Source organism: Chiloscyllium plagiosum, chromosome 14 (genome assembly GCF_004010195.1).
Source record: "Chiloscyllium plagiosum isolate BGI_BamShark_2017 chromosome 14, ASM401019v2, whole genome shotgun sequence".
In the NCBI taxonomy this organism is placed as follows: Eukaryota; Metazoa; Chordata; class Chondrichthyes; order Orectolobiformes; family Hemiscylliidae; genus Chiloscyllium; species Chiloscyllium plagiosum.
Window position 1 is genome coordinate 74314100 of NC_057723.1, and position 21853 is coordinate 74335952.

Consider the following 21853-nt stretch of genomic DNA (forward strand, 5'->3'; position numbering starts at 1 on the left):
GAGACTGCATCGGGAGCAACGGATACAATAGATGATATTAGTGGATGTGCAGGTAAAACTTTGATGGATGTGGAAGGCTCCTTTAGGGCCTTGGATGGAGGTGAGGGAGGAGGTGTGGGCACAGGTTTTACAGTTCCTGCGGTGGCAGTCATTGTTTTTACCTCGTATTTTAGAGATGGAATTGGAGTGGGGAGATCACAGGGTGACCTGTTTGCATATAGCAGGTAAAGAGTGTAGTGCCTGAAAAGCACAGCAACTCAGGCAGCGTCCGAGAAGCAGGAGAATCGACATTTCGGGCATAAGCCCTTCATCAGGAATTCGACGTTTTGAACATAAGTCCTTCGATCTTCCTGCTCCTCGGATGCTGCCTGACCTGCTGTGCTTTTCCAGCACCACACTCTCGACTCTGATCTCCAGCATCTGCAGTTCTCACTTTCTCCTGCACATAGCAGGTTTCCAACACAGCTAATGGAGAGCCATCTAAGGCAATTAAATGTGATCCAACATTTAGCTCAGATATTTTTTGTAATTATTGGAAGCAGAGCGGTGCCATTTTGAAGGTTTCTCTCTCCCACTTACCTTCGACGCTGCTCTTTTCACACTGGACGACCTCTGAATGACCTTCTGCCCTTTGGCAAACCTCTTCTGCTTCATTTAGACAATGAGACCAATTCAGCATGCACTCCTGTGGAAGTCACAATGTGTTGCATAATCGCACAGATCCTGGGTCAATCAGGCAGTGGACTTTGAAGACAATTATGAGCTGCAGTCTGAGCTTCAAACATCGTGGCACATTAGGAAGGGGGAAGAGTTACCTGGACGCTACATTTCCGGAGGCTGTCTCACCACTTGAATTATTTAATGTGGTCAGCACTCAGGGACAGGAGAGTATGACCACAAATGAGGCAGGTAGCAGGACTCAGGACGTAACGCTGAAAGAGCCTCAGCCCTTAAACTGGTCTGACAAGGTTGAGACTCTCACTCACTGTTCGCATGAGAATGGGGGCTGGAGGAAGGATGAGCAAACTGAACACTGCACCGTGGTACAGGGAGCTGTTCAACAGGAGACAAAAAGGGATATGTAGGGGCAATCAGGGACAGTGTGGTCAGGGGAATAGACAGTATTGTCTGTGACCCAGGATCAAGAGTCCCAGGTTTCAGAACTTAGGACTCGAGTAACTGGAAGAGCCAAAGGGAACCAAAGGGAACAATTAAAATTGGAGATGCACAAAAGACACGAATTTCAAGGATAGACCGATTAAAGAAATAACAGGGACAAGATCATAATGAGATTTGTTAATCAGGATGACGATTTCAGAATTGAGAGGTTGCTTGGTCAGGAGCCAGCATAGGTCAGTGAGTATAGGGGTGATGGGGGAAAATAAGACAAGACTTGGGGGACTTAAGACATGGGTAGCAGAATTTCACATGACCTCAAAAAATTAATAAAAGTTAAAATGTGGGAGACCAGGGCAGCAAAGTGTTGGAACAATAAAGTCTAGAGATAACTAAACCATGCATGAAAGCTTTCTGCAGCAGATGAGCTGAAACAGATGACATTATGGAGATAGATGTTGGTGGTCTACATGGCATGAATAAGGGATCAGAAACTCATCCGAAGATCAAAAGGTAACACCAAGGTTGCAGAACAGACTGGTTTAAGGTCAGACTGTTGTCAGGAAGAAGAATGGAGTCAATAGCTTGGGAAGAAGCTTAGACTGAGGATAGAAAATAATGGTTTCAGTCTTTCTAATATTAAGAGAAACTTTCAGCTCGTCCAGAACTGAATGTCGTGTTGCCTGCCTGGTACCCCGGTTCGGGATATCTCATCTGGGTTGCAGAGGAACCAGGAGTGGAACGAGGGAAAGGTCATGTAGGTACCAATGATGGAGGTAGAAAGAGGGAAAAGGTTCTGGAAAGGGAAATATAAGCAGCGAGGGGTTAAATTAAAAAGCAGAGCAAAAAGATAATAATCTCTGGATTACCACCACAGCAAGGAATAAACTGGCACAGGGTCAACAAGATTAAAGAGGTAAACATATAGTTCAGAGATAAGTGTGGGAGAAACAGGTTCAAATTCATGGGAATTGCTGGGGAAGGAGGGAGCTGTTGCAAAGGGATGGGCAACATCTGAATCCTACTGGAGCAGGCGTCCTGGGGAATTGCATAACCTAGGGCTGTGGATAGGGCTTTAACCTAAATAGTGTAGGGTGGCGGAGGTAGTTTCAGTTGCATGGAAATTGTGGAAAAAGCTAGAGGGAGTGAGGGCTCAACCGAGGTTATTAAAGTTTCCAGGACTTTAATAACCTCGGTTATTAAACAGAACAGAGAGTTTGGAAAGGGTCAGAAATCTAACCTCAGGCACAGCAGATAAAGGGAACAACTGTGAGAAGGGGGTCAGGGAATGGGGGACTGAGGGTGTTGTACTTAAACACAGCATTATACAAAACAAGGTAAATGAGCTCACAGCACAGACTAAAATTCAAATGTATGACATTGTGGGTATCTCAGAGATGTGGCTGCAAGTTAAATATCCACCCTAGCAAACCCAGGTCCCTGGCGCTGTGAGGCAGCAGTGCTAACCCCTGAGGCACCATACCATCCCAGAGCACAGCAGATCACTGACCCTTTTGCTGCTCATTCCTCAGAACCACGGAGACTGCACTCACCCAAGCAGCAACCCCAGGCCAAGCAGTCAAAATTTGGCACTGTGGCACCCTGTGCCAATGCTCTGGGAAGGAGACGTTCTTCCTTGGCAGCTCCCTGTCCACCAGTATCTCCAGCTCGCTGTCGGTAAAGGGTGGCACCATCTCCACCTCCCCGGCACCTTCTGACAGAATATCCATCACTGAGCAGGGGCAGTTTCGGGATCCCAGCACAACTCTAGGTGCACTGTGGCATTTTAAATTTGGCACAGGGAATGGATATCCATTGAGTGGTGCATTCTTCCAGGAATAGTGCGTAGCAAGATGGGGTTGAAATGGATGTGAGGGAATGCCATAAGGAGGGGCAGGTAGATAATTACTGAAGTAAATTTACGAAGATTGTGTGAGGTCTCTCATTAGGCCTTGCACAAAAAAAACCATCCAAAGAAAAGAAACATGCAACTGATACTTAAGCAATAAATTACAAGATTCATCCCTATGCTACTAAGACTATTAACAGACTTAGGGAGAAGCCTTAATGCTATAAGATTCTAAGCAGTTCCATTTCCCCATCCAGTTCCATGCAACATCATTAGATTTAATGCACTTTTCAAAATAACCACATCAGATCTATTTTAACAAGCATCATTCTCTGAAAACCTCAGGAAGAATATCCCTCAGCTGCAAAATATGTGTTGCCAGGAATTTAAGCAAAGTGGATTGAATCTCATGACAAGTGCAGAACTCCAGAACTCAGGGGAGTTTCTCCACTATGATAACTGGTTGTAATTGGGCCTGGAATTGGAGCCGGAATTATTCAACAGAGACAAGAACTCCTGCAAAGTTCAAGGTTCGACATGTATTTCAAAGCATTTACACTGCATCATCTAAATACACAGTCAGTAACCTGACAGCTTTGTGCTTTTACAATACCTTTGTTACCATGGCGCTTTCCTTTGGAAAGTAATCAGTACTCAGAGGTTGTTCAATATTCACAGTATCAATCATCCCCAACCAGTGATGTTGAGATGACAATAAACCTATAAATTTGAAGCATAATGATTGATTTCAGAAATGCCTCATTTCACAGTGGACAGGCTGACCGCTCTTACAGAAAAAAACCGACAGAACTCCACAGAATAGCAATTTGCAAAAAAATGCTTTCAATCAGTCTCAACGAGGGGTTACCACTCAGAAAGAATATCTGTTGAAAATCAACCTGCATGGCTCTCTTGTCGGCTCCATCAGACTGGGTCTCTGCTTTCAAAACAGAGTGAAAACATATACAATGATTTAATGCTGGGTGAGACGATTTTCATATTGAAGCTGTAGAGGGCAATGCAATGTCTCCATGCAATCAAACTTAACTTCAGACAACTCTTATCACTGGAGAGTGAAGGTATAATCCTGGATTCAATTCACAGAAGTGTTACTGCACAGAAAGAGGCTGTTCAGATCAATACGCCTGCAATAGTTCATTGAAAGCTAGCTCACTCATGATGCATACGCCTCTCACGAGAGAAACAACCATTTAGGTCTTGTACAAAATTAAATATCAATAGTTGTCAGAAGTGCATAAACAATTACTTTGATGAAACATTTTTTTCATACAATCCCTACAGTGTGGAAATAGGCATTTGGCCCAATAGGTCCACACCGACCCTCCGAAGAGTATTCATACCAGACATTGGTGAGCAGCACGGTGGCACAGTGGTTAGCACTGCTGCCTCACAGCACCAGAGACCCAGGTTCAATTCCCGCCTCAGGCGACTGACTGGAGTTTGCACGTTCTCCCCGTGTCTGCGTGGGTTTCCTCCGGGTGCTCCGGTTTCCTCCCACAGTCCAAAGATGTGCTGGTCAGGTGAATTGGCCATGCTAAATTGCCCGTAGTGTTAGGTAAGGGGTAAATGTAGGGGTCTGGGTGGGTTGCGCTTCGGCGGGGCGGTGTGGACTTGTTGGGCCGAAGGGCCTGTTTCCACACTGTAAGTAATCTAATCTAATCTAATAAATCCATTCCCCTACCCTATTACTTTACATTTCCCCTGACTCATGCACCTAACCTACACATCCCTGAACACAGTTCTACGATGGCCAATCCACCCTAACCTGCACATCGTTGGACCCGGGAGGAAACCGGAGCACCCAGAGGAAACCCACGCAGACAGGGGGAGAATGTGCAAACTTCTCATAGACAGTCACCCGAGGCTGGAATCAAACCAGTGCTGTGAGGCAGCAGTGCTAACCACTGAGCCACTGTGTATTCCAGCAACATCTCTTCTGTAGTATAATGCCCCCATGCTCTTGCAAGACCTACACAACAGCACAGAGTCAGACATGCCACACTCTTTTCTACTTTTAGGGTTAAACTGTCCCAACACATTGGAGTTTAGAAGAATGTGAGGCAATCTAATTGAAACACACAAGATTCTGAGAAGACTTGACAGGGTAGATGCAGAAAGATTGCTTTCTCGTACGGGAGAATATAGGACCAGAGGGCACAATCTCGGAACAAGGAGTCACACATTTGAGACAGAGATGAGGAGGAACTCCTTTTCAGAGGACAGACTTGCTATACCTACCAACCTGGCCAAAGAGTGCCACGGATTTTCATAATGGCATTGGGTGAGGAGGCAAAAATGGGAGTTTTGCCAGCTGTCCGAGAATTAGAGTCTTAGAGATGTACAGCACAGAAACAGGCCCTTTGGTCCAACTCGTCCATGCTGACCAGATATCCCAACCCAATCTAGTCCCACCTGCCAGCTCCCGCTCCATATCCCTCCAAACCCTTCCTATTCAAATACCCATCCAGATGCCTTTCAAAAGTTGTAATTGTACCAACCTCCACCACTTCCCCGGCAGCTCATTCCATACACATACGTGAAAAAGTTGCCCGTGGGTTTCTTTTATATCTTTCCCCTCTCACCCTAAACCTATGCACTCTAGTTCTGAACTCCCCCCACCCCACGGAAAAAACCTTGTCTATTTATTCTATCCTTGCCCCTCATGATTTTATTAACCCCCATAAGGTCACCCCTCAGCCTCCGATACTCCAGGGAAAGCAGCCCCAGCCTGTTCAACTTCTCCCTATAGCTCAAATCTTCCAACCCTGGCAACATCCTTGTAAATCTTTTCTGAACCCTTTCAAGTTTCATAACATCTTTCCGATAGGAAGGAAATCAGAATTGCACGCAATATTCCAACAGTGGCCTAACCAAAGTCCTGTACAGCCGCAACATGACCTCCCAACTCCTGTACTTAATTCTCTGACCAATAAAGGAAAGCATACCAAACGCCTTCTTCACTATCATATCTACCTGCGACTCCACTTTCAAGGAGCTATGAACCTGCACTCCAAGGTCTCTTTGTTCAGCAACACTCCCTAGGACCTTCCCATTAAGTGTATAAGTGCTGCTAAGATTTGCTTTCCCAAAATGCAGCACCTCGCATTTATTTAAATTAAACTCCATCTGCCACTCCTCAGCCCATTGGCCCATCTGATCAAGATCCGTTGTAATCCGAGGCAACCTTCTTCACTGTCCACTACACCTCCAATTTTGGTGTCATCTGCAAACTGACTAACTATACCTCTTATGCTCACATCCAAATCATTTATATAAATAATGCAATGTAGTGGACCCAGCACCAATGCTTGTGGCACTCCACTGGTCACAGGCCTCCAGTCTGAAAAACAACCTTCCACCACCACCCTCTGTCTTCTACCTTTGAGCCAGTTCTGCATCCAAATGGCTGGTTCTCACTGTATTCCATGAGATCTAACCTTGTCAAACGCCTTACTGAAGTCCATATAGATCACATCTACCGCTCTGTCCTCATCAATCCTCTTTGTTACTTCTTCAAATAACACAATCAAATTTGTGAGACATGACTTCCCACGCACAAAGCCATGTTAATTATCCCTAATTAGTCCTTGTCTTTCCAAATAAATGTACATCCTATCCCTCAGGATTCCCTCCAACAACTTGCCCACCACCACCGTCAGGCTCACTGGTCTATAGTTCCCTGGCTTGTCCTTACCACCCTTCTTAAACAGTGGCACCACACTAGCCAACCTCCAGACTTCCGGCACCTAACCTGTAACAATCGATATCTCAGTAAGAGGCCCAGCAATCACTTCTCTAGCTTCCCACAGAGTTCTAGGGTACACCTGATCAGGTCCTGGGGATTTATCTACTTTTATGCATTTAAAACCATCCAGCACTTCCTCCTCTGTAATATGGACATGTTTCAAGCTGTCACTATCTATTTCTCTACATTCTATATCTTCCATGTCCTTTTCCACATTAAACGCTGATGCAAAATACTCATTTAGTATCTTCCCCATCTCCTGCAGCTCCATACAAAGGTGCCTTGCTGATCTTTGAAGGGCCATATTCTCTACCTAGTTACCCTGTTGTCCTAAATGTACTTGTTAAAAACCCTTTGGATTCTCCTTAACTCTATTTGCCAAAGCTATCTCATGTCCCCTTTTTGTCCTCCTGATTTCCCTCTTAAGTATACTCCTACTGCCTTTATGCTCTAAGGATTCACTTGATCTCTCTTGTCTATACCTGACATTTGCTTCCTTCTTTTTCATAACCAAACCCTCAATTTCTTTCGCCATCCAGCATTCTCTATACCTACCAGCCTTTCCTTTCACCCGAGCAGGAATATGCTTTCTCTATACTCTCGTTAACACATTTCTGAAGGCTTCCTATTTTCCAGCTGTCCCTTTACCTATGAACATCCACCCCCAATTAGCTTTTGAAAGTTTTTGCCTCACATTCTCAAAACTGGCCTTTCTTCAATTTAGAACTTCAAATTTTAGGTCTGGTCTATCTTTTACCATCACTAATTTAAAACCAATAGAATTATGGTCGCTGGCCCCAAAGTGCTCCCCACTGACACCTCAGTCACCTGCCCTGCCTTATTTCTTGTTTGGATTTTGATCTGTATGAAGGTGTGCTGGGTGAAAGACCAACCTTGGCACTTTGTCAAAGCCACAGGGAACATACGAACAGAGAAAAAGTTTTTCCCACATCCCACACACAATCCCTCATCTCCAACCATGTCTATGCATCCACCTCTCATTCATCCCAAGCCAACCAATATTCTCACCCATCCCCATGGCTCTACAAAGCCCCTACGCCAATGTAATGCTAACTCATGCCAACCCATGACTCCTGCTCAAGACAACATGTTTGTTAGACTATAAACTGAATTTGGACTGCTATAAATAAAACACTGGGAGAGTTTTGCAACTTATGCTACATATTCTTGACCTGTACAATGCAATGTTGTTATTTAAACAGTGAGAGAGATAATTCAAGATCAAGAACCATGGCATGTCTGTTACGTTAAGCAAATTCTACCCAACAACAGGCCTCTGATTGGTTGAGTTGCACAATGTTGATAAGATCTGAGTTCGAGGGCAGTAAGGACAAGTATTCTTCAAACTGAAATCCGACAGCATCTGTGTGTCTCTCTCTCTCTGACTCTCACCCTCTCTCGATATGAAAAACAAAAAGAAAACCTGGGTCCATCTGAACAACTATCAAGCTGCACAAAATAACACATCATCATTGCTAAAAATGAAAAGAACTATTTCTGTTGCATTGTAAAGGGCACTGTGTGCACATGTCTACAAAAAACATGACTCTGTATCTCAACATATAGATAGCTTCCAGTACACATGGTGCTCCATACTCCTGGTCTCACTGACAATCCTGAAGTGTTTGTTATCCAAATAGTGAAAATCATTCTCTCGGTTAAATTTAAACAAAACTTGGCAGTTAAATATCAAACATATTAGCTAGTGCACTGTCCATTAGACAGTGTCTATACCAGACTCCACTTCCCAAGCAATTATTAATATTATATAAATGACTTTACTATGAACTGTCCTGATGACTGCAAAATATAAAACTTTGACAAATGAGTCTTTTTTCAGCAATACTTATGAGTATTGTCATGTCACAGCAGTGAACCATTCTGCTAATTAAACCAAACACCCAGAAAAGCTCACCTCGTCTCATAATCTGTTAAAGTATGAGTGACAGAGAATTCTCCAAATTCCATTATTCAAAGAAAAAGAAAATCAATTTATTCTTTAAGTCTAAAAGTGAATATTAAACAACTACCATTTACAACTAGGCGAAAGTGAGGACTGCAGATGCTGGAGATTAGAGTCGAGAGTGTGGTGCTGGAAAAGCCCTTCATCATCTCTCCTGCTACTCAGATGCTGCCTGACCTACTATGTTTTTCCAGCATCACACTCTCGACAACTAGTTACAACTGTAAGCCTCCTTTCTCTTAACTACTTATTATCTGTCTTCAACTCTATAACAATATACTGTTCCAGTAAACCCATATTAAAATTAAATCAACTTAATTTCGAAACTACTCAGTGTCTGTCATCGTCGCTGTCTGTCTTCCTCTGATTGTAGATCTCCCTGGGTCGTCTTTGGTCTTTTGCTGCATAGATGTTTCATATGAAAATGGTACCTTTTATAGACAGTGTTTTGAATGGCAGTTACTCTCTTGATTACAGTTAGTCTTGATCTAACATTCCAAAATGTCTGCTTCCTAATACCCCAAACATCGAATCACCTCATTGGTTCAAGGTTGGCAAAAAAAATTCAGACATGATTGGGTTTTAGTATCCTGGAGCATAATTTAAACTGATTGATTAGATTCAAATTGTGGTCAAAACAACAGAGATATCTAGCTTAGAGCCAAATGTTACATGTTTTCAATTTTCCAGTACACTCTGAGGCAGCTAGTCCATCACATGACAGGTGCCTGCAGGCTCTCAGTGCAAAACAGCTTTCGCTCTCAAACCTTCAACCTCACAACAGTATTGATAAGTTTAGACTTTCTGAATCAGGTCTAAAATGTACACGTTACGTCTTGGACATCCCACTAGCAAAACTTAAATCTGACTGAGGTAGCAACACTTTAATATGCTAAATTACATCTTGAGTCCTCACTACACAAATAGTGAGGGTTTGTTTCGAGGGTAGAACTTTTGAGGGTGGATTCATGCTTCAAAAGCCATTTCTACCAAGATGGAGAGTCTTGCTTTCTGCACTGAAAGTAAGCACTGAGCTAGAGAGTCTTAAAAGGAAATTAATCACAGCTTTATTTACTTTCAATTCCAGTCAAACAGCAAAACGTAATTATTTTAATTTAGTTTCAATACAGTCTAGCCAATTGAAAATTCATTCTGACCATGTTAAGCAAAAGCAATTCCAATTTGTGTTTCACTGTAGCAGACCACAAGCAAAGTTTGAACAAGGCTGTTTAACCTTCAAACTAGACCACGCACCTAACAGTGAACATCAGAGGGAGATAGCCATTGGCCACGCAATCGTACTTTTTTCCTGGTGCTAATACTTATTAAATTCTCTTATTTTAATTGAAAGAACAAACCACCCAGGGCACAACTAAGGGGCAACAGTTTCACGCAGAGGCTGGTGCTGTTTATGGAAGGAGCTGCTAAAGGAAGTGGTGGAGGCTGGCACAATTACAACATTTAAAAGGCATCTGGATGGGTATCAGAATAGGAAGGATATGGTCCAAATGCTGTCAAATGGAACTGGATTAGTTTAGAATATCTGATCGGCATGGACACGTTGGACTGAAGGGTCTGTTTCCGTGCTTTACATTTCTACGAGTCTATGATATCAGTGGTATGATGGGTAGAAATAGAGATAAACAACAAGAAATAGAGTTGAAAATGTAAACATTTTAAAATTAAACTAAAAACATCCACTTAAAACTGTGCTTTTTGTACTGAATATACACCTTTAAATATCATGTTGTACATGGAGCTTGCCATTGTAGTAGTTTAGACATGAATCTTTTAATCAAACTTAAATCCTGTTTAACCGAAGGGAATTAAGAATCTCCTTGATTTGCCTGCTGTAGAATAAATTGGGTGTGAAATAAGTTGTTCAAATTTAGCTTTAACCCAGTTTCCTGTACATGAGACACACCACTAAAATTGATTAATTGATTGCAGCAAAACAGAACAATTGACTGTAAAGATGAAAAGGAATAATTTGGTTTCAATTTTGAATTCTGTTACTTTTGATTGATACGTCTGACTGATTTTTGTTTTTAGTTTTTTTTAACATTTAAAGCACATATTTTTCAAGTCCAGTCACACATATTTCCTGATAAAGGAGCATCCAATTTGAAATGAGCTCTAAGAGAATTAAGCTGATCCAAAAATTGATGTTCACAAGTTTTCAAGTTATTTTTAATGCATTATTGTTTTGTTTTAAAAAAGCACCTTGAAACGCATCTTAAAGTCTACTTATTACTACAGTGCAAATATATGAATTGGGAGCAAAATTAGGCCATTTTGCCCTTCAAAATAGGTTCAAGGTGAGAGGGGAAAGATTTAAAAGGGACCTAAGGGGCAATATTTTCATGCAGGTGGTGCGTGTATGGAATGAGCTACCAGAGGAAGTGTTGGAGGCTAGTACAACTACAACATTTGAAAAGCATTTGGATGGGTTTTTGAGTGGGAAGGGTTTAGAGGGGTATGGGCCAAATGCTGACAAATAAGACTAGATTAATTTTAGATATCTGGTCGGCATGGATGAGTTGGACCGAAGGTCTGTTTCCGTGCTGTACAGCTCTATGACTTTATGACCACCCAATAAGATCAAAGCTTCTCTGATTGTGTTTCAAATTCAATATTGTCACTTTTCTGTGATAACTGTAGATCCTTGTTCAGTCATGGAATCAACCTACCACCAATTTTAAAATTTGTCAATGGCCCTGCTTCAAGCACACTCTGAGGCTGAGACTTCCAAAGTCACTCAACCCTCAAAGCTATCTTCGCACAGTCAGAAGTCACAGGGTTATAGTCCAACAGGTTTATTTGAAATCACAAGCTTTCTGAGCACTGCCCCTTTGTCAGGTGAAGTGGAGAGGAGTACAGGCACAGAATAAACTTGTGATTTCAAAGAAACCTGGTGGACCAAAACCTGGCATCGTCTGATTTCTAACTTTGTCCACCCCAGTCCAACACCAGCACATCACGGCTATCTTAGCAGAGTGACTGGCTTTTAATAAAAATGTTCTGGCTTGGGCCTTATCCGAAAAATGAAACATCCTTACCATATCCATCTTGTCAAAACTGTTCAGCATCTGATAAGCTCCAAACCAATCATGCCTCACTGTTCTAAACTCTAGTGGAAACTGTCTGAAACTTTCTTGATAAGACAACCCACTCAGTCTATGCAACAAACTAATAAACTTCCCCTGAATCACCTCCAATGTGATTCCAACCTTTCTTAAATGAGGAGACCAAAACTGCACTCAGTTATTGCAACAAGTATATAACAACAGGATCATTAAGGGATATAGTGCTGTAAAGGTTACCATCTATGTTAAATATGTATCCAACAACTTTCAAACTTTTTTATCCAATATAAAGTATACACGAATAGGCCAATATACCAGTTCTTGTTCAGCTAGCAGCACACCCACCTCTAAATCAATCAGCTTTCACTTTCAAATCCCACGCTGGACAAAACTCAAGTCAGCGGTTCAGTAATCCAGAAACCCAAGTTAATCCTTTGGGGACATGGGTTCCAATCCCACTGTGGCAGCTGATAGGATTTAAATTCAATTCATAAACCTGGGGGAAAAGAAAAGTTGATTCAGTCACGATGGCAATGAAGCAATCTTCAAGTTTTGTCAGACATCTGGTCCATTAATATCCTTTAGCAAAGGAAATCTACCCTCCTCTCTAGCCTGACCCACACACGACTCCAGACCTACAGCAATGCAGTTGACTCTTAACTGCTGTTGTGGGGGAAATCACCCGCCTTGGAGTCAGAGTCGTGGTTCAATGACAGTGTTTATTGTACAAGGAAATACTGGAGATCCAGGGACAGAAAGACACCAACAGTACAGTGGTTAGCTGCGAGTCTTCTCTCCACCTGGAGCACATGCAAAGATACTATTATACATTTTTTAATAATAGGTCAGTGATGAGACTATTGTCTTTGTAACATGGTTTGTTTATTGTAAACATTGCAGAATCGTGAATAGTTTTGTTGCAATCATTGTCAGTTCCAGTGCAGACTTTGTTAATTTCAGCATGACCGTTGTCAGTTTCAGCGCAGACATTGTCAGTTTCAATGTCTGTGTGGAAGTCCATTGCTGTTGTAATGGGCGCTAATTGCTCTTCCTGATTAGCTATTAGCACTTTGTATTGAGTCCGTATCAAACTGTTAGCATTTCTATCAAAGATGTTGGCTGGACTCAGACACTTCGGCAGGCAGTATATGCATTCTCTCCCCCTCCCATCTTAAACTAATTAACTAGGTTGTGAGTGCATTTTGCTGGCATCCTGGTGGCACCAGACAGTGTCTGTGTTTGCTCTGCTGTCTCTCTCCATATTGTGGTCCAGTGGTCATCTTGTGTGTCAAGTGGCCAACTGCTGGCTCAGTGGCCACCTTGTGTGTCCGTATACCAAGTGTCACCCTGCCCCATGCCATCTCCCACTTCACTGTCCTCCAAAATGACCTGACAAATAAGTTTAAAAGACAATTGGAGGGATATGGGCCAGGAGCAGGCAGGTGAGACTAGTTTAGTTTGGGATTATGGTCAGCATGGACTGGCTGGACCAAAGGGTCTGTTTCTGTGCTGTATGACTGTAAGACCAGTTAGAGATGGACAACAAATGCTGTCCTTGCGAGTAACATGCACATCGCATGAAAGAAATAAGGAGGAGGCAAAACCCTCCAGCGCAGTTCAAGACAGCATTGCAACTTTGGAAGTGCTGTCGTGGAAGGGTGATGTAAAGCCAAGTTGGCATCGTCCAGTTTTGAAGAATAGTGGGAGGGTTATTCCCTGGTGTCCCTGGACAGATTTAATGCTCCAATCGTGATGACAAAGATTATCGGATAAAGCACTGCTTTTCATGGAGATCTGCTGAGTGGAATTGGCTGCCAAGATTCCCATTTTGCAACAGTAACTACAATCCAAAAATATGTAATCACTGGTAAAGTGCTTTGAGACATCTGGTTGTCATGAAAGCTGCTATCTAAATGCAAGTCGTCCTTTTAAACACTGTAAAGACACATAATAGAGAATCCTTTCAGAAGTGGGAAATCATGAAGCTCAGCACATATAAAAGGGAAAACACTAGTTGCTGCAAAAAGTTTCATTTTAAAGACCGAACAAGCATTGGCTTTCATTGAATTGTATGACTGTTAAGATGCGGTATTGCAATGCTGCATGAAAATTCCACCATGATGTGCTTCTATTATTCCTCTGTTGATGACAAAAGACCACCCTTATCCCTACACAGTAACAATTTGAACTATTCGACTTGTACTAAGATTCTGGTAGTAAGTATTCCAACATTATTGCACTGTACAATTCTGGTCTGTGGAAAGTACTGGAAAGTGTCTTACTGGAGCTGGTTGTTATGTAGAGAGAACAGCATGTAGCTCTTCACTTAAATCCCATTGGAAACATGGGAATTGCAACAATATGGTACCCTTTACTTTGTGGTACGGTAATCAGCTGGTTTTCAGTTCTCATGGGATTTAAATGGAAGAGAAGACATAAACAAATCTGGGACTGAGAAAGAGGCAGACAGTCAAATATTGGAGTGCTGTATTTTGGCTAATAGCTTTGGAGTAATTACTGAATGATAGAATCGTAGAGTCATACAGCACAGAAGCAGATCCTTTGGTCCAACTAGTCCATGCCAACCATAAACCCAAACCAAGCTAGTCCCACCTGCCTGCTCCTGGCCTAATTCGCTCCAAACCTTTCCTAACCATTTACTTATCCAAATGTCTTTTAAATGTTTGAACCTCCACCACTTCCATTCGCGAACCACCCTCTGTGTAAAAAAAAATTGCCTCGCATGCCTTTTTTAAATATCTCTCCTCTCATCTTAAAACACAACTGGTTTACTATCTGAAGGTCAGAAGCTGAATGAAAGCCACAAACGTTCACCTGGTGAAGGGGCAGCACTATGAAAGCTTTTGATTTCAAATAAACTTGTTGGGCTCTAACCTGGTGTCATCTGATTTCTGACGTTGTCCACCTCAGTCCAATACCAGCATCTGCATGGCCTGGCTACTATATTAAGGAATTGTATACAGCTTCACATGAAGGGGATGACAGTGTAGAAGTTATGACCATTCTCACAGGTTTCTCATAGTCATGTGTTCTTTTACACATCATTATGGGAGGTACTATTTACATAGTCCTAGGAATTAACACTTAAAAATCCTAAAACTCCAGAGAGAATGAAAAGCAGGAGGATTAGGAAAGACATGATTTGTAATTTGACTTTGATTCAAAATTATTCCTACTGAAAGTACAAATTTGCTGTTCCTAAGCCAAACAATATGCTCAAACGATGGCTCAGTGGTTATCACTGCTGCCTCACAGCACCAGGGACCTGGGTTCGATACCTGCCTCGGCTGACTGTGTGGTGTTTGCACATTCTCCCTGTGTCTGCGTGGATTTCCTCTGGGTGCTCCAGTTTTCTCCCACAATCCAAAGATGTGCAGGTCAGAATTGCCCATGCTAAATTGCCCCATAGTGTTAGGTGCATTAGTCAGAGGTAAATATAGGGTAGGGGAATGGGTCTGGGTGGGTTACTCTTCAGAGGGTCGGTGCAGACTTGTTGGGCTGAAGGGCTTGTTTCCACACTGTGGGGAATCTAATAAGCAAACAGCATGGAATAAAAGGTTTAAGGAAAATATGGGTAATAAGATTTTATATATGAAACTAATATAAAAAGGGGCAGCATGGCGGTTCAGTGGTTAGCACTGCTGCCTTACGGCTCCAGGGACCCGGGTTCGATTCCAACCTTGGGTGACTGTCTGTGCGGAGTTTGCACATTCTCCCTGTGTCTGCATGGGTTTCCTGGTTTCCTCCCACAGTTCAAAGATGTGCTGGTTAGGGTGAATTAGCAATGGGAAATTGCCCATAGTGTTCAGGGATGTGCAGGCTGGGTGGATTAGCCATGCAGCGTTACAGGGACATGGTAGAGAGGTGGGTCTGGGTGGGATGCTCTTCAGAGGGTCGGTGTGGACTTGATGGGCCAAATGGCCTACTTCTATACTGTATGGATTCTGTGAAATTGGATTGAGTACGTGTTAACAGATCATTGAACTTAACAGAGAATGGTATAGGCCAAGAAAGATCTTACAGCAGCATTATGATGAAGAGAGAAGCTCATTTGTGTCTGCACTAGCTTTATGAGCATTACAACTTAGTGCCAATCTCCTTTGATTTCTGATAATGCTACAAATTGAATAATTACTTAAATACAAACAACATCCTCTTGAACGCTTCAACTGAACCTGCCTCCACTACATTTTCAGGAAGTGCACTCCAGACCTTAACTGTTCACTGATTGAAAAGGTTGTTTTCTTACATTGCATTTTCTTTTGTTAAACAGTGGGCTCTGATCTCAATCTGCTTGAGTAGGAATAGTTTCACCCTATCTACTCAGTCCAGAGCTAACTTATTATTTTGAGAACAAGCAAATCTTTTAGCTTCCTCCTCTTCAAGGAAAACAGTCCAAACTTCTCCAATTTCTCCTCATAACTGAAGTTTCTCATCTCTGGAGCCATTCTCAAAAGCCTTTTTTGCATTATTTCTGATGCTATCACATCCTTCCTATAGCATGGTGCCCAGAACTGTTCACAATACTCCAGCTCAGGCCAATTCAGTGTCTTATATTGGCTCATCACAAACTCTCAGTTCGTGCACTCTATACCTCTATTTATGAAGCCTGGAAAACTACAGAGAAACCTTGATTATCAGGCATTTGATTATCCAAATATTAGATTATCCAGTAAGATCGCAAAGTCCGGATGCTTGGTAAACTATGTTGTCTGGCATTTGATTATCTGGAACTCGATCAGCCAGAACTCGATTAACTGAGCAAAATACTCCCCGCGTGTATCCTTTGGATAATCGAGGTTCCTCTGTACATACATTATGAACAACTCTCTCAACCTGTTCTGCAACCTGTAATGATTTCTGCATGTACACAGGCAAAAGTGAGGACCGCAGATGCTGGAGATCAGAGTCTAGATTAGAGTGGTGCTGGAAAAGCACAGGTCAGGCAGCATCCAAGGCGCAGGGAAATCAACGTTTCAGGCAAAAGCACGCCATCAGGTCTCTCTGCTCCTGTACATTGTTGAGAATAGTATCATTCATGTTATACTGTTTTGCCACATTTTTTGGACCAAACTGCATTACCTCACAATTCTCTACATTGAATTTCATCTGCCACATTTCCACATACTCCACCCAACATATCAAATGTTCTTTTGGAACTCTACACAATCCTCCTCACAGTCTACCATTCTCACAGGTGTTGCATCAACTGCAAATTTCAAAATTGTCCCAAGGCCTAGACCATTAATACACATCAGGAAGAACATGGTTGCAATACCAACTCAAGGAACTCAACCGCATGCCATCTTCCAGCCTCTATAGTACCCATTGGTCATTATTCTCTGTTGCCCACCCCTCAGCCAATTTTGTATCCACGTTGCTACCGTCGCTTCCGTCCTATGACCTAGAACTTGCCTCAGATGCCTGTCATATGACATTGCATTGAACACTTGGATGAAGCAATGACCTAGCGATATTATTGCTGGGCTGTTAAATTCAGAGACCCAGGTAACATTCTGGGGACCTAGATTCAAGTCCTGCCACAGCCAAAGGTAGAATTTGAATACAACAAATGTCTGGGATTAAGAGTCCAATGACCATGAAACTATTGTCAATTGTTGGGAAAATCCATCTGGTTCACTAATGTCCCTTAGGGAAGGAATCTGCCATCTATACCTGGTCTGGCCTACATGTGACTCCAGACCCTCAGCAATTTAGTTGACTCTTGACTGTTCTTTAGAGCAATTAGAGTTGGCCAATAAATGCTGGTTTAGCCAGCTGTGCCTTCATCCTGTGAATGAAAAAGAACATTTTTGGAAATCTTTAGGGTGGCGTGATAGCTTAGTGGTTAGCATTGCTGTCTCACAGCGCCAGGGACCTGGGTTTGATTCCAACCTTGAGCGACTGTTTGTCTGAAGGTTGCACATTCTCCCCGTGTCTGCGTGGGTTTCCTCCGGGTGCTCCAGTTTCCTCCCACAGTCCAAAGATGTGCAGGTGGGGTGAATTGGCAATGCTAAATTGTCCATAGTGTTAGGTGCATTAGTCAGGGGTAAATATAGAGTAGGGGAATGGGTCTGGGTGGGTTACTCTTCAGAGGGTTGGTGTGGACTTGTTGGGCCAAATGGCCTGTTTCTATACTGTAGGTAGTCTAATCTAATCTAATCCTCCCACAGTCCAAAGATGTGCAGGTTAGGTGGATTGGCCATGCTGATTGCCTATAGTGTTCAGGGATGTGTAGGTTAGGTGCATTAGTCAGGGGAAATTTGGATGATAGGGTAGGGGAAAGGGTCTGGGTGTGTTACTCCTTGGAAGGTCAGTGTGGACTTGATGGACCAAAGGGCCTCTTTCCACACTATAGGGATTCTATGATTCTATCCTATGGTCCATGTATATCACATTAACAGCCCTTGACAAATCCATGCCAACTTTTCTGAATCAGTCAGTCTATATTTTCCGGATGACTGTTAATTCTATCTTGAAGAATTGATTCTCGATGGTTCCCCATCACATGTTAAATTGACCGGTCTGTAATTGCTAGACTAATCCTTACAACCTTTCCAGAACAAGGACGTAATTATTGCAACTTCTCATCCTCTGGCACAATGAAAATTGAAAGATATTTACCAACATTTCTGCAATTCCTACTCTCTCCTCCTTCAATAACCTTGGTACCATCTCACCCGGTCATGTTGCCTTATCAACTTTAAGTATTGGCTGCTTATACAATACCATAAATAATTTTATCATCATCAATTTAAAATTATCTAGTGACTGTATTTTCCTTCTCTTAGGTCAAGACAAATATTATTGACAAATATTATTGAACACCTCAGCCTTGTCTCTTGATTCCTACTCTCTCCTCCTTCAATAACCTTGGCACCATCTCACCCGGTCATGTTGCCTTATCAACTTTAAGTATTGGCTGCTTATACAATACCATAAATAATTTTATCATCATCAATTTAAAATTACCTAGTGCTTCCAAATAAACCTGTTGGACTATAACCTGGTGTTGTGTGATTTGTAACTTTGTACATTCCAGTCCAAGACCAGCATCTCTAATTCAGTGAAGAGGGTAGATTAAAGACATTGGAACTGTTCTCCTTGGAGCAAAGAGAGCTGATGAATGGATTCTCTAGCCTCAAATAATGCTGATCTTGCCAACATTGATCTCGCCTAATGCACACCCTGTGCAATGGAACCTGCATGCCTCTGTCTAAGTTTGTTACAGACTCCGATCGTACATCCTTGCTTTCTATGATTTGACTGTCCTGCTTGTAAACAAACCTTTTCACTGTACTCTGGTACACGTGACAGTAAATCAGTCAGCCAATTAAATGGTACAGCTGTCCAATTCCTGAGGGAATTACTCTGACCCTAGCCCTATTCAATCCTGCTACAATTTACTTTCTTAATCTGACTCCATGAGCACTGTTGGAACTGTTGAAACAATATCTGAAATAATTCTGAAAGAATATGACAAGGATCCATGAGCAATAGCCTGACTTTAGGGTGAGTCACTCAATGTTCAAAGTTCACTCTGTTCTATAAATCAATGTCCATCTGGTATTTATTTACCAGACCCCATTTGGTTCACTAATGTCCTTCAGGGAAGGAAACTGCCATCCTTACCTGGTCTAGCCTACATGTGACTACAGACCCACAGCAATGTGGTTGACTCCTAACTGCCCTCTGGGCAATTAGGGATGGGCAATAAATGCTGTTTTAGATTAAAGTGGGCTTTTGCCCGAAACGTCGATTTTCCTGCTCCTCGGATGCTGCCTGACCTGCTGCGCTTTTCCAGCACCACTCTAATCTAGGCTCGGGTTTCGAGCATCTGCAGTCCTCACGTTTGCCTAATAAATGCTGGCCATCCAGGCCCTCATCCCATGAATGAATTTTAAATATGTGCATCTCAACCGAACATAAAGATTAAAAATGCTTATATCTCCATAGAATAACTAGCACATATAAATAACTCATCCAATCATTTGAATTAAGCAGCATAAATAACACACAAAAATGGATTTTTTGTAACAAATATCGAATTGCTAGATTATTTGAATTAAAAGCAGACTGTACTCATGGAATCCCTAAGGGTGGAAGCAGTCCATTCAGCCCATACTGACCCTCCGAAGAGCATCCCATCCAGATCCTCCCCTATAACCCTGGACACTTTAGCAAATCCACCCAACTTGCATGTCTTTGGTCTGTGAGAGTAAACCAGAACAATCTCACAAAGACTTGGGGAGAATGTGCAAACTCTACGCAGAATCAAACCCAGATCCCTGGCACCGTGCGGCAGTGGTACTAAATACTGAGCCACCATGCTGTTCTGCTCTGAAAAGGTTTAACCCATCCACAGCTTTTGTACAAAAAATAGAATCTGCTGAAAAAACTCAGCAGGTCTGGCAGAATCTGTGATGAGAAATCAGAGTGAACATTTTGGGTCCAGTGACCCTTTGTCAGACCACAGCTTTGGTACATGTGGTTCAATCAGTCAAATTAATTTCAATTTTTTTAACCTAGATTCTCTAAGTGAGATTGTGATAAATTGGCTTTACACTGTTGCCAACTTTAAATAATGAAAATTGAAATTCACGTCTCCATCTTGACTCTGCACACTTTGGGGACGATAGCAGAGTCGACAGCATATTTTACATTGAATCCTTGTGTGTACTACTGTAGCATATTACACCCTAAAATAAATGTTCAGACGCTACATTTAAACAATGCACAAAGACATTTTGTGTCAATGTATCGAGCAATGTGCTACCATTTTAACATTATCTTGAATTGAGTCTGAATTACTTCATTAAAATGCAAGCAAAATGTTATATACTATTCTCAATATTAAGTGAGATTTGCACCTCCTTTTCCTCAGAAAATTATAGTGCATAATACGTTCGCCGTAAATGATTTTAGAGTCAGAGAGTCAATGAGCTGTACAACAAGTAACCAGACTCTTCGGTCCAATTTGTCCATGCTGACCAAATGTCCTAACCTAATCTAGTCCCACTTGCCAGCATTTGGCCCATGTCCCTCTCAACCCTTCCCCATAATATACCTATCCAGATGTCTTTTAAATATTGTCATTGTACCACCACTTCCTCTGGCAGCTCATTCCATACAGGCACCACCCTCTGCGTGAAAAAGTTTCCCCTTAGGTCCCTTTTAAATTTTTCCCCTCTCACCCCCTAAACCAATGCCCTCTAGTTCAGGACTCCCCCACCCCAGGGAAATGACCTTGTCTATTTACCGTATCCATGTCCCTCTTGATTTTATAAACCTCTATAAGGTCACCCCTCAGCCTCTGACGTTCCAAGGAAAACAGCCTCAGCCTATTCAGCCTCTCCCTGTAGCTCAAACCCTCCAACCCTGGCAACATCCTTGTAAATCTTTTCTGAACCCTTTCAAGTTTCACAACATCTTTTTGATAGGAGGGAAATCAGAATTGCACACAATATTCCAAAAGTGGCATAAATAATTCTATTCATGCTACCTAGCTTATGATATAACTATATTAAAGGAAAATAGCTCTTCCCTGACTGTGAAGCAATTCTATATATATTTCAGGAGATTAAGAGATGACTAACATATGGCTAAGCCTATAGCAACAAGATAATACAGTACTCAAGTGGCATGTTGTACCAAACTCTCAAGTTTCAGTAACCGAGTAAGATGGTAACAAAAGATCTTAATGCAAAGTCCACTTCAATCAAGCACCTATAAAACAGATCAAACATATCTTCTTGTCACTCATTGGATTAACTCAAGCAATTAAGTATAAAGCAGCCTACGTATGAGAACTACTCGAGCTAATCCTTTGATTGATTGGTATGAGGGTTGATCTGTTGTGTAGGGATTTTGCCAAACTAGTTGGCAGCTAAATATAGCTACAGCTGATGAAGAATCAAAGGACCTGAAGTAATTACACTTTCAACAGTGCACTAAGACAAGGAAAAACTGCACACACACACACAGAACAGAGGAAATGAAAGCAAAGCTATTTAATGTTTAAATAAAACCAG

General features: G+C 42.1%; 1 protein-coding gene across 2 annotated transcripts in view; it reads right to left on the reverse strand.

The window, feature by feature from the left end:
- Positions 1 to 21853, reverse strand: part of jakmip2 (janus kinase and microtubule interacting protein 2) — a 278068-nt gene that overhangs the window by 145177 nt on the left and 111038 nt on the right. For both annotated transcript variants that reach the window (XM_043704011.1, XM_043704012.1), the window contains exon 2: positions 12147 to 12297. The gene's annotated coding sequence lies outside the window, so the exon portion shown is untranslated. The remainder of the gene's footprint in view (positions 1 to 12146; positions 12298 to 21853) is intronic.